The sequence below is a fragment of the Sinocyclocheilus anshuiensis genome, unplaced genomic scaffold (assembly GCF_001515605.1).
Source record: "Sinocyclocheilus anshuiensis isolate Anshui unplaced genomic scaffold, SAMN03320099.WGS_v1.1 scaffold476, whole genome shotgun sequence".
NCBI lineage: Eukaryota > Metazoa > Chordata > Actinopteri > Cypriniformes > Cyprinidae > Sinocyclocheilus > Sinocyclocheilus anshuiensis.
Genome location: NW_015554139.1, coordinates 1519737 through 1530013, shown reverse-complemented (window position 1 = coordinate 1530013; position 10277 = coordinate 1519737). Strand labels below are relative to the sequence as shown.

Genomic DNA, 10277 nt, shown 5'->3' with positions numbered 1-10277 from the left:
TTATTTTTAAAACCGCAGCTTTATCTGCGCGGTTAGCCCGTTCGTTCACACGCAAACGAAGCACCAGTTCACTGAAACCGAACATTTTTGAAAACGCCTGCCAGGGTGAAGATTTTAAAAAACTCTGGTTGCAGTGTTATCGTGTAGACAGCGAAACCAGAGTTATCTTTCAAGCATACGTTTCGGTGTCTCACTATGGGATACGCCCCTTCCGCGTATTCCTAGAAGCCCTATTACATTACGCCAGCCCCAATTGGCTGGCAGACGTGACGTTGTGTCTGGGAGTGGCCTCCCCACCCCTCAGTATAAAGGGCACAACACAACGTCACCACGACATTCAAAAACCTCTTCTCGCTTCACACCAGAAGCCTACAAATTAGGTATACTTTTCAGTTCCTGTGAACACTGCGCACGCTTCACTATGAAGAGCCTTCGTCGCAGGCTAGCACGCCAAGCTAGCCTGTCAGGCCACGATCCCCTCATGTCACCTAGCCCCGTTCCAGCTGCCACTCCGCAGGTACCCATCCCTGTAGAGCTGCCTGCCACGGCAGCTTTATCCTGGGGTGAACAGCTTGACGTTTGCATCCCTCTTCCCAGTGTGCTCAGCACGGACGAGGAAGAGGACGCGCTTGATTTCGAGGAAGAGGGACAATCGGACTTTCTTCTCTCTGAAGAAGAGGAAGATTTCGAGGACTCCCCTTTCCTCCCCCCTGCGCTCCCGGCACAACCCCTCGCCGTGGCGGGATCCACGGAAGATGCGGACGGGGCACCATCCCCTCTTCTCAGTGTTGATCTGCAGGATGTTTGCAAACGCGCTGCAGAGAAACTAAACATTCCGTGGCCGACCGTGGTAGCAGAGGCTGTAAAGTCTCGCTACGAGGGCAAGAGGCTGCCGAGAGCGAAACGGGCAGCACGGCAGCTCCTTCCTGTGTTTCCAGAGCTCCTGGAGGAAGTTGCGGTGACCTGGAAGGACAAACCGTTCACCAGCAAAATGCCCGTGCAGGGAGGATCCGCTCTCGATGTGGAGGGAATGGAGGAGGTAGGACTTCTCCGAATGCCCCCCATGGAGCCATTAGTTGCCGCGCACTTGCACCCAAAGCACACGGCGGCTGCAAATCCGACGTTGCTATCCAAAGCGGACCGTTTCCAGTCAAGCATGACGGAACGTGCTTATAAAGCAGTTGCTCTCTCTGTCAGGGCTTTGAACGCGACCTCTATACTGACCGCGTACCAAGCGGAATTGCAGGACGAAGCGTCGACCATGCCAGGTCAGACGCACTGGGAAGAGATCTGTGTCGTTACGGATCTTTCTCTGCGTCTTCAGAGGTGCGCGGTTCAAGCCGCGGGCAAGGCCATGGCCACAATGGTCATTCAAGAGAGAGGACGTTGGCTTAACTTGGCGAATCTCTCTGACAGGGAAAAAGAAGCCATCCTGGACGCGCCGGTGGTCGCAGAGGGCATTTTTGGCTCGGCTCTGACACTGATGCAAAAGAGATGCGAGGAAAAGAAGAGGGATGATGAGGCTTTGCAGCTCTGTATGCCTAGAAAGGCACAGACTGCACACCCTCCGCCACCACGGCAGACCTTCGCACAAGTTACGGCCCGCCCACCCAACAGCTATCGCGTTCCTAGACGGCAGAGATCCCGCTGGGTATTAAGGACAATACAATTCGGGTACAGACTGCAGTTTGCCACTTCTCCCCCGCATTTCAAAGGGATAATTCATTCTCAGTTGCGGGGAGAATTAAAGCATGTTCTTCAGGAAGAAATTTCCTCTCTGTTGAACAAAAGGGCGATAAGAGTGGTCCCACCCGAGCAGAGCCACAGCGGGTTTTACTCGAGATACTTCCTCGTCCCAAAGAAAGGGACTCGAGCTCTTCGTCCTATATTAGATCTGTGTGCACTGAACAAATACTTAAGGAAGTACAAGTTCAGAATGCTCACTCATTCTACACTCCTAAAATTAGTGCGCCAGGGCGATTGGTTTACATCAATCGACCTGAAAGACGCATATTTTCACATAAAGATATATCCACCCCACAGGAAATTCCTGAGGTTTGCTTTCCTTGGCGTGGCATACGAATATCTGGTTCTACCATTCGGCTTGTCTCTCAGCCCCCGAGTGTTTGTAAAATGTACAGAAGCAGCCCTGACTCCGCTCAGGGAGAAAGGCATTTGTCTCGCTACTTACATAGACGACTGGCTGGTGACAGCTCGGTCAGAGCAAGAAGCGAGAGAACACACAGTTATGCTTCTGGAACACATACAGAAACTGGGTTTAAAATTAAACATCGAAAAGAGTGTTTTAATTCCCACACAGTCTATAACATATCTGGGGCTGTCACTGAACTCGGTGACATTCAGAGCGCGACTGTCGGAAGACAGGGTGAGAAAATTCACTCGTTGCATGACCGATTTTCAGAGAGGAAACTGTGTCTCCTTTCGCACATGCCTCAGACTATTAGGACTGATGGCCTCAGCCCTGATAGTTATTCCCTTAGGCAGACTGTTCATGAGAGAGTTTCAACGCTGGGTAGCGTCTCAGGGGCTGGACCCATTACGTCACTCCCGGAGGAGAGTGAGAGTGACGTCAGAGGCAGTCTTGGCACTGCGCCAGTGGAGACACCCGACCTTTCTGGTTCAAGGGGTACCCATGGGCGTGGTTCGAGCCAGACAAGTCATAGCAACAGACGCGTCGTTGTCCGGTTGGGGGGGCATTCACGAGGGCAGGATAGTGAATGGAAGATGGGGTCAACAACTGACCAATCTTCACATAAACTATTTGGAAATGCTAGCCGTTTTTCTGACGCTGAAGCATTTTCTTCCTTTTCTGAAAGGGCATCATGTTCTCGTGAGAACGGACAACACTACAGTTGTGGCTTACATAAACCGACAGGGAGGTCTCAGATCACTTTCTTTGCACACGTTAGCACGCAAACTGATTTTATGGAGCAATGCCAATCTTTTATCCCTGAGAGCGACGCACGTACAGGGTGTCATGAACCAGGGCACGGATCTGCTGTCCAGGGGCAATCCCCTCTACGGGGAGTGGAAATTGAACAGGGAAGTGGTCGAACAGATTTGGAGCATATATGGCAGAGCGACAGTGGATCTGTTCGCGTCCCACGACAATGCTCAGTGTCCTCTGTTCTTCTCTCTGAAAGATCAGAGCGCGCCTCTGGGGATAGATGCGCTGGCGCACGAATGGCCTCGCGCGCACTTGCACCCAAAGCACACGGCGGCTGTAAATCCGACGTTGCCATCCAAAGCGGAGTCAAGCATGTCAAGCATGACGGAACGTGCTTATAAAGCAGTTGCTCTCTCTGTCAGGGCTTTGAACGCACTGACCGCGCTGACCGCGTACCAAGCGGAATTGCAGGACGAAGCGTCGACCATGCCAGGTCAGACGCACTGGGAAGAGATCTGTGTCGTTACGGATCTTTCTCTGCGTCTTCAGAGATGCGTGGTTCAAGCCGCGGGCAAGGCCATGGCCACAATCAAGAGAGAGGACTTTGGCTTAACTTGGCGAATCTCTCTGACAGGGAAAAAGAAGCCATCCTGGATGCACCGGTGGTCGCAGAGGGCATTTTTGGCTCGGCTCTGACACTGATGCAAAAGAGATGCGAGGAAAAGAAGAGGGATGATGAGGCTTTGCAGCTCTGTATGCCTAGAAAGGCACAGACTGCATCCCCTCCGCCACCTTGGCAGACCTTCGCACAAGTTATGGCCTGCCCACCCCCCAGCTATCACATTCCTAGACGGCAGAGACCGAACGTGAATGCAGCAGGTCACAGCGGAGTCCCAGAATAGAGAACTGCCTGGCCAAGGAAGAACTATCCACCTGCAAAAGCTCAGACGGTCCAGCCAGCTCCTCAACCTCATCCTCAGGAAGTGAGGAGGAAGAAGGCAGTTTGATGGGGTCTTCCCCGGGGAAAGGAGCCCACAGCCCCCCTGTTCGCTAGCTCCCGACCCTCAGATGTTCAGCGTTCGACAAGGGACGAGTTTCGAAGTTCCCAGATGCTCTGTGTGGAAAATAGAGCCCGGTTGTGCCAGGGCCACGCATGCGCAGTACAGACCATAAACTCGTTCACAACTCAGCCACACGATGGCGCCAGAACGCTGCGAATAATCAGTTGGCGAGAATGCACACAGTCCCGCTGGGTATTAAGATGTTTTGCAACATTTTTTGGGGAATTATGTTTTGCAACATGTTCTGGGAATACAGTGAAAACTTTTCGCACTGGATAGTGGAGGCGATTTCGTTGGCATATTCCAGTAAGGGCCTTGTGTCCCCACCTGGTTTACGTGCACACTCAACAAGGGGAATGTCAACTTCGTGGGCTCTATTTAAAGGAGTCACGTTACAGGATATTTGCGAAGCGGCGAGTTGGTCCTCACCGCATACATTTGCAAGGTTTTATAAACTGGATGTTACAGCTCAAACTTTAGCACATGCAGTATTGAGCGTAGGAATGTGAGTCATGACTCCTTCAGCCCTGGATGCGGTGATTGTGGTTGGCAGGAGACTTCGAGGCAGGCTATCTGGCAATACGGGAGTTAGGATATCCCATAGTGAGACACCGAAACGTATGCTTGAAAGAGAACAACAGGTTACTTGCGTAACCCCGGTTCTCTGATAGCATTAAGTGAGGTGTCTCACCAGATCAACCTCCTTGCTGTGCGAAGCGAGGAAGAGGTGTGCTTGTTTTGAATGTCGTGGTGACGTTGTGTTGTGCCCTTTATACTGAGGGGTGGGGAGGCCACTCCCAGACACAACGTCACGTCTGCCAGCCAATTGGGGCTGGCGTAATGTAATAGGGCTTCTAGGAATACGCGGAAGGGGCGTATCCCATAGTGAGACCCCTCATTTAATGCTATCAGAGAACCGGGGTTACGCAAGTATCCTATTGTTCAAATGCTCTTGACAGTGCTTCATAGCATGCGTTTGAGTTTTCATGTGGACGGAGATGTTTTTTAAAACGGAGGAACGAAAGGAAAAACTCTGTTTATAAAAATACCCGTGTATGTGTGGACATGCTACGTTTACACGACAGCGGTGTAGTCAAAAACGGAAAAGTTTTTCCCTTGCGTTTTTAAAAAGTTTCACGTATACAGGACGTTTTCAAAACGATTCGCGTTTACACATATCCACGAAAACGACCAAAAACGCTGTATTTCGTATGCCAGGCCAGTAGTTGGCGCTGTCACCTTGTTAGTAAACAGTACCTGTTGCCATGTGTATATGATGTGTCTCCGCTGTTGGTTGTAATATTGGTGAAGTAAATCCACACTTTGATGAAGAAGCGTTAGCAAACTCGTGAGCAGCAACAACAGTACCATGTACTCTGCCATTGTTGTGTATGTTTGTTTGTGCTTGCCTTTAAAATCGACTCGTACTGCGCATGTCTACATACCTAACACGTACTACGCACGCGTATGACATCACCGTTTTCAAAGATTCCCGTATTTGGTGTTTACATGGAAACGATAACGGTGCCATTTTCAAAAACTTGCACTTTGAAACCCGCTTTCAAAAATATGCGTTTTCAGTCCCCAAAACGCTGTTGTCGTGTAAACAAACAGTCAAAACGCATAAAAAGTTTCCCTTTTCCCAAAAGTTTTTGGCTGAAAATGTTGTCGTGTAAACGGCCCCTAAATTATACAAACGCAACACAAAACCCCATAACGTACATAATTGATAATACATATTCAAAAAAGTAAATAAATAAAATATTAATATATAAATTAAACATTTTACTATTTAAATAAAATATAATCTAACATGTCATCCTTAATCCTTTTTACTTCTACAAAACAATTTTTATAGAATTTTACATTACAGTTACATTTATTGTGTTTTTATTTATTTATTTTTATTTTATATTTTTTTTATTGTACAAAATGTAGGGTCTGTCATTTTTTCTTTGTAAGAGAAAAGACTTACATTGTTACAAAAGATTTTTATTTCAAATAAATGCATTTCAGAATCCTGGAAATATAAAGGTTTTCACAAAAATATTAAGCAGCACAACTGTTTTAAATATTGATAATGATAAGAAATGTTTCTTGAGCAGCAAATCAGTATATTAGAATGAAGCTGAAGCCTGGAGCAATTAATGCTAAAAATAGCCTGTCATCACAGGAATAAAATATATTCAAATAGAAAACAGTTATTTTCAATTGTAAAAATATTTAACAATATTACTGTTTCTACTGTTTTTTGATCAAATAAATGTAGCCTTGGTGAGCATAAGAGACTTCAAAATCTTACAGACCCTAGATCTTTCAATAGTAGTGTATATGGTAACTAAAATGTTACTGTACATTTTTTCCCTATTAAAATGACAAAAAAATGTCAGTTTGCTGAACTTCAGCAAAGTCAAAGCAAGACATCAACAAAAACACTGAAAAATAGAGTCATTTATTTTAGATATGAACCATGCCTTGGTCCAATATAATTCATCAAGGGTTGTACAATGATAGTCACCTCACAGAGAACAAGACAGGAGATATTGTGAATCATGAACATCGCAATTTTCAAGTCCTTTAAAATAGTTTCCACATAATACGGCTGCTGTTCTTCTTAATTTAGAGTATAAAACCCATCGATTATAAATAAATGAAGCATATCTGCTGACATACACGTAAGCATACTGTATGTGTACACTATATGTCAAACTGTGAGCCGTAAAAACACATTCTACAATATATTCAGAGAAATACATACAAAGTCATTTTGTAAGAGCAGACATTTTTATCAGTCTCTGATCAACAGACCCCGAACGTGAGACTGACTTGAAGACATTTGCGACTCATCTGTACAAATCACAGACAGTCTGTACAAATGTGCACAGACATTTTGAGTGGTTGTTCTTGATCGCATGAGTATTGTTAAAGGGACAGTTCACCCAAAAATGACATTTCTGTCATCATTTACTCAGCCTCATGTTGTTCCAAACCTGCATGAGTTTCTTTCTTCTGTTGAACATAAAAGAAGATATACTGAAGAATGTTGGTAAACAAATAGTTGCTGGTAGCCATTGACTTCCATAGTATGGAAAAAACAATACTATGGAAATCAATGGCAACCGTCCATTGTGGTTACCAACATGATCACTTTTTTGGTTAAGCTGTCCCTTTAAGATATTCATATTTTTTTTCTATCAAAATTATTTTCTTTTCTTTTTCCAAATGCATTATTATACCCTCAAAGACATTACAGATGAGACATTATTTGCGAACATAAATGCATGTGGAATTGTATTGAAATAAAATTTTGCTATAAAAAAAATTACATTTCCTTTTCTGATCCTTAGCATTCGGTTAGTCTAAGAAGCAGACAAAAACTCTCTGAGACTGATATTGGCACAAATTCACAGTTGTTACACTTTGCTTAATGCAAATGCATGATTAAAACATCAATATATTTTGCATTATTTGATTATATCTTGGGAATACGGTGTTATTTTCCACAAAGTGACGTAACCCTTTCTTATTTGTCCATGGGTTTGAAAACTGAAGTTTGGTGATGGTGGCACCAACTAATGGATGGTGATCCTCAACAAACTGTACAAACTTTTTGACCCAATACTGACAATAAATAATGCAGAATAAAATGCATTTAGTCACATAATGAGTCAAATTTCCATCCCAAATGTATCAAAATAGGATGAAAATAATGACACAATGTTAGCGCCCAAAGCCTTATCCCTTGCAAAGTCTCCTTGGTTGGACATAAGCAAATAGTAAGCAAAAATAAATAAAAATTGAACCATATGAATCCTACAGAAATTCCATGCTTTTCCCTCCTCAAAACAGCTTTTCACACTGCACTTCACTCTGGGTTATCATCATTCTAAACACCGCTTTTAACCCCATGCAAAGATACGTTTTACACTTTGTCATTTTGAAGCAGGGTTAGCGCCGTTTTTTTTTACCCGGGGTTATGAAAGCCTGCTTCTGTGCTGTTAACTCTGCATTACGTTGTCAAACTTGTGCAGTGTGAAATGATGCAGTATTAGAATCTTACGACTAGATGCTTAGCAACAGAAACCCGACCGCGTGCCTCATATTCATGTGCTTTGGACAGTCACAGAAACACTGTGCGCTGTATAAACAGTTGTTTCAGCGTTTGAGGGGAAACATGTCAATTGGTGACAGAAAACAAGTGAATTGGATTGAAGAAAAGATTGTTTTATTCTTACCTTCATAGTCTGAAAAGTCCATTTAGGAAAAACTTGTAATAATATGAGGATGCTCAATGCTAAAGTCGTCGTGTAAACAGGTCGCATGCTGCGTTTGTCCAATCAATGACACTGACAAATATGCAAATAAGAACGTTAACCCGGGTATTAGGGATGTACAGTGTGAAACATCAGTTTATGAATACACAGGATTAATTCTAAACACCGGGTAATTTATGAACAGTTAACAATGTGAAACGTGAAACAATATAACCCAGAATTCCTTTCACTCAGGGTTTACGATGACCCAGGGTTAACTATTTCAAATGTGAAAGGCCGTAAAGTTTGTCTAAGGAGTTGAATTTTCTCTTTTTTCAGTTTCAAGAGACTGACACTACTACAAAACCACAGTTGCGATATTTTTGCTTTCAGAAATATTCTGTCATTGATTTCTGCGTGAATGACATCAGAGCAATATCACAAACAGAGCAATGATAAAGATGAGCTTTGGAAATCTGCAGCATTATGTGAAATGCAGTTTGTTAAAATATTTACAGCGGGGTCTAACAGTATGAGACCTTGAGCTTTGTCTTTTCTTTGTCTTAAATATTTCAAAATACTAAAACTCAAAAGGATAGTTCACCCAGAAATGAAAATTTGATGTTTATCTGCTTTCCCTCAGGGCATCCAAGATGTAGGTGACTTTGTTTCTTCAGCAGAACACAAACTGAGATTTTTAACTCAAAACGTTGCAGTCTGTCAGTCCTATAATGTCAGTGGATGGGAATCACGGCTTTGAGAGTCATAAAACATACACAAACAAAACCAAATTAAATCCTGCGGCTCGTGACGATACATTGATGTGAAAAGACACAAAACGATCGGTCTGTGCAAGAAACTGAACAGTATTTATATCGTTTTTTACCTCCGATATTCACAGCAATGTCTGAACTGTCCTGAGCGCGTTCGCGTCTTCTTCTGAAACTGAACAGTATTTATATAGTTTTTTACCTCTGATTTTCACCGCAATGTCTGAACTGTCCTGAGCGCCTTTGCGTCTTCTTCTTCAGCCGGCGCGTGTTTAGGCGTCTTCTTCTTCTTCTTGCTTTACGGCAGACTTATAAGTGCATTACCGCCACCTATCTCTCAAATGGACCATTGACACTCTATCTACAATCTCAATTGGGAGTGTCAATGGTGGCGGTAATGCACTTATAAGTCTGCGATCCGCCGTAAAGCAAGAAGAAGAAGAAGAGGCCTCACGCGCCGGCTGAAGAAGAAGATGTGAACGCGCTCAGGGCAGAGTTTAATTTGGTTTTGTTTGTGTATGTTTTATGACTCTCAAAGCCGTGATTCCCATCTACTGACATTATATGACTGACAAACTGCAATGGTTTGAGTTAAAAAATCTTCGTTTGTGTTCTACTGAAGAAACAAAGTCACCTACGTCTTGGATGCCATGGGGGTAAGCAGATAAACATCAAATTTTCATTTTTGGGTGAACTATCCCTTTAAACGAAACTTGGAAAAAAAAGAAAAGAAAAAGAAAACTCGAGATGGTCTCAGACTTTTGGACTCCACTGTATATGCAGTCAAGCCATATTTTTCTTTTTTTGTTATATTTTGGACACAAAATTTATTTTTCAGTGAATGATGAAGCGAATATATTTTAAAATGTACAATCAACAAACGATTCCCTTCAGAATGATTGTCTGCATTTCGATGCTCTTGCACACACACATATAAACCCACAATACACTTGCACACCTGGCAAAATGAAATCCAAAAGCAGCTCTTGATGTCCAACAAGGTGCGGAGAAAAAAAAAAATTACAGACCAATAATACTGCAGGAGTCCCTCCCAGGTGTGTTGTCATTGAAATGAGAGTCTTGTATCAAACAAATGAGGAGAATCCCGTGGCCGGGACCTGGGCGGAGGTGCCTAGGCTGCTAGGGGGCCTGTACAGGGTGTGCTGGCTGTGGTTGTCAGAGGTCAGCAGTGACGGGGTGGGAGTCCGGCTGCCCTTGGGCCTGAACAGGATGCCCTGGCCCTGGGGCTGCGGGGATGGATTGCTGTGGGGCAGCAGAGGTGGTA

The 10277-nt window shown here is 44.1% G+C and overlaps 1 pseudogene; it reads right to left on the bottom strand.

Annotated features, from left to right (window-relative positions):
• Positions 1 to 9999: 9999 nt before the first annotated feature.
• LOC107670438 (protein sidekick-2-like) overlaps positions 10000 to 10277 on the bottom strand; it is a 143277-nt pseudogene continuing 142999 nt past the window's right edge.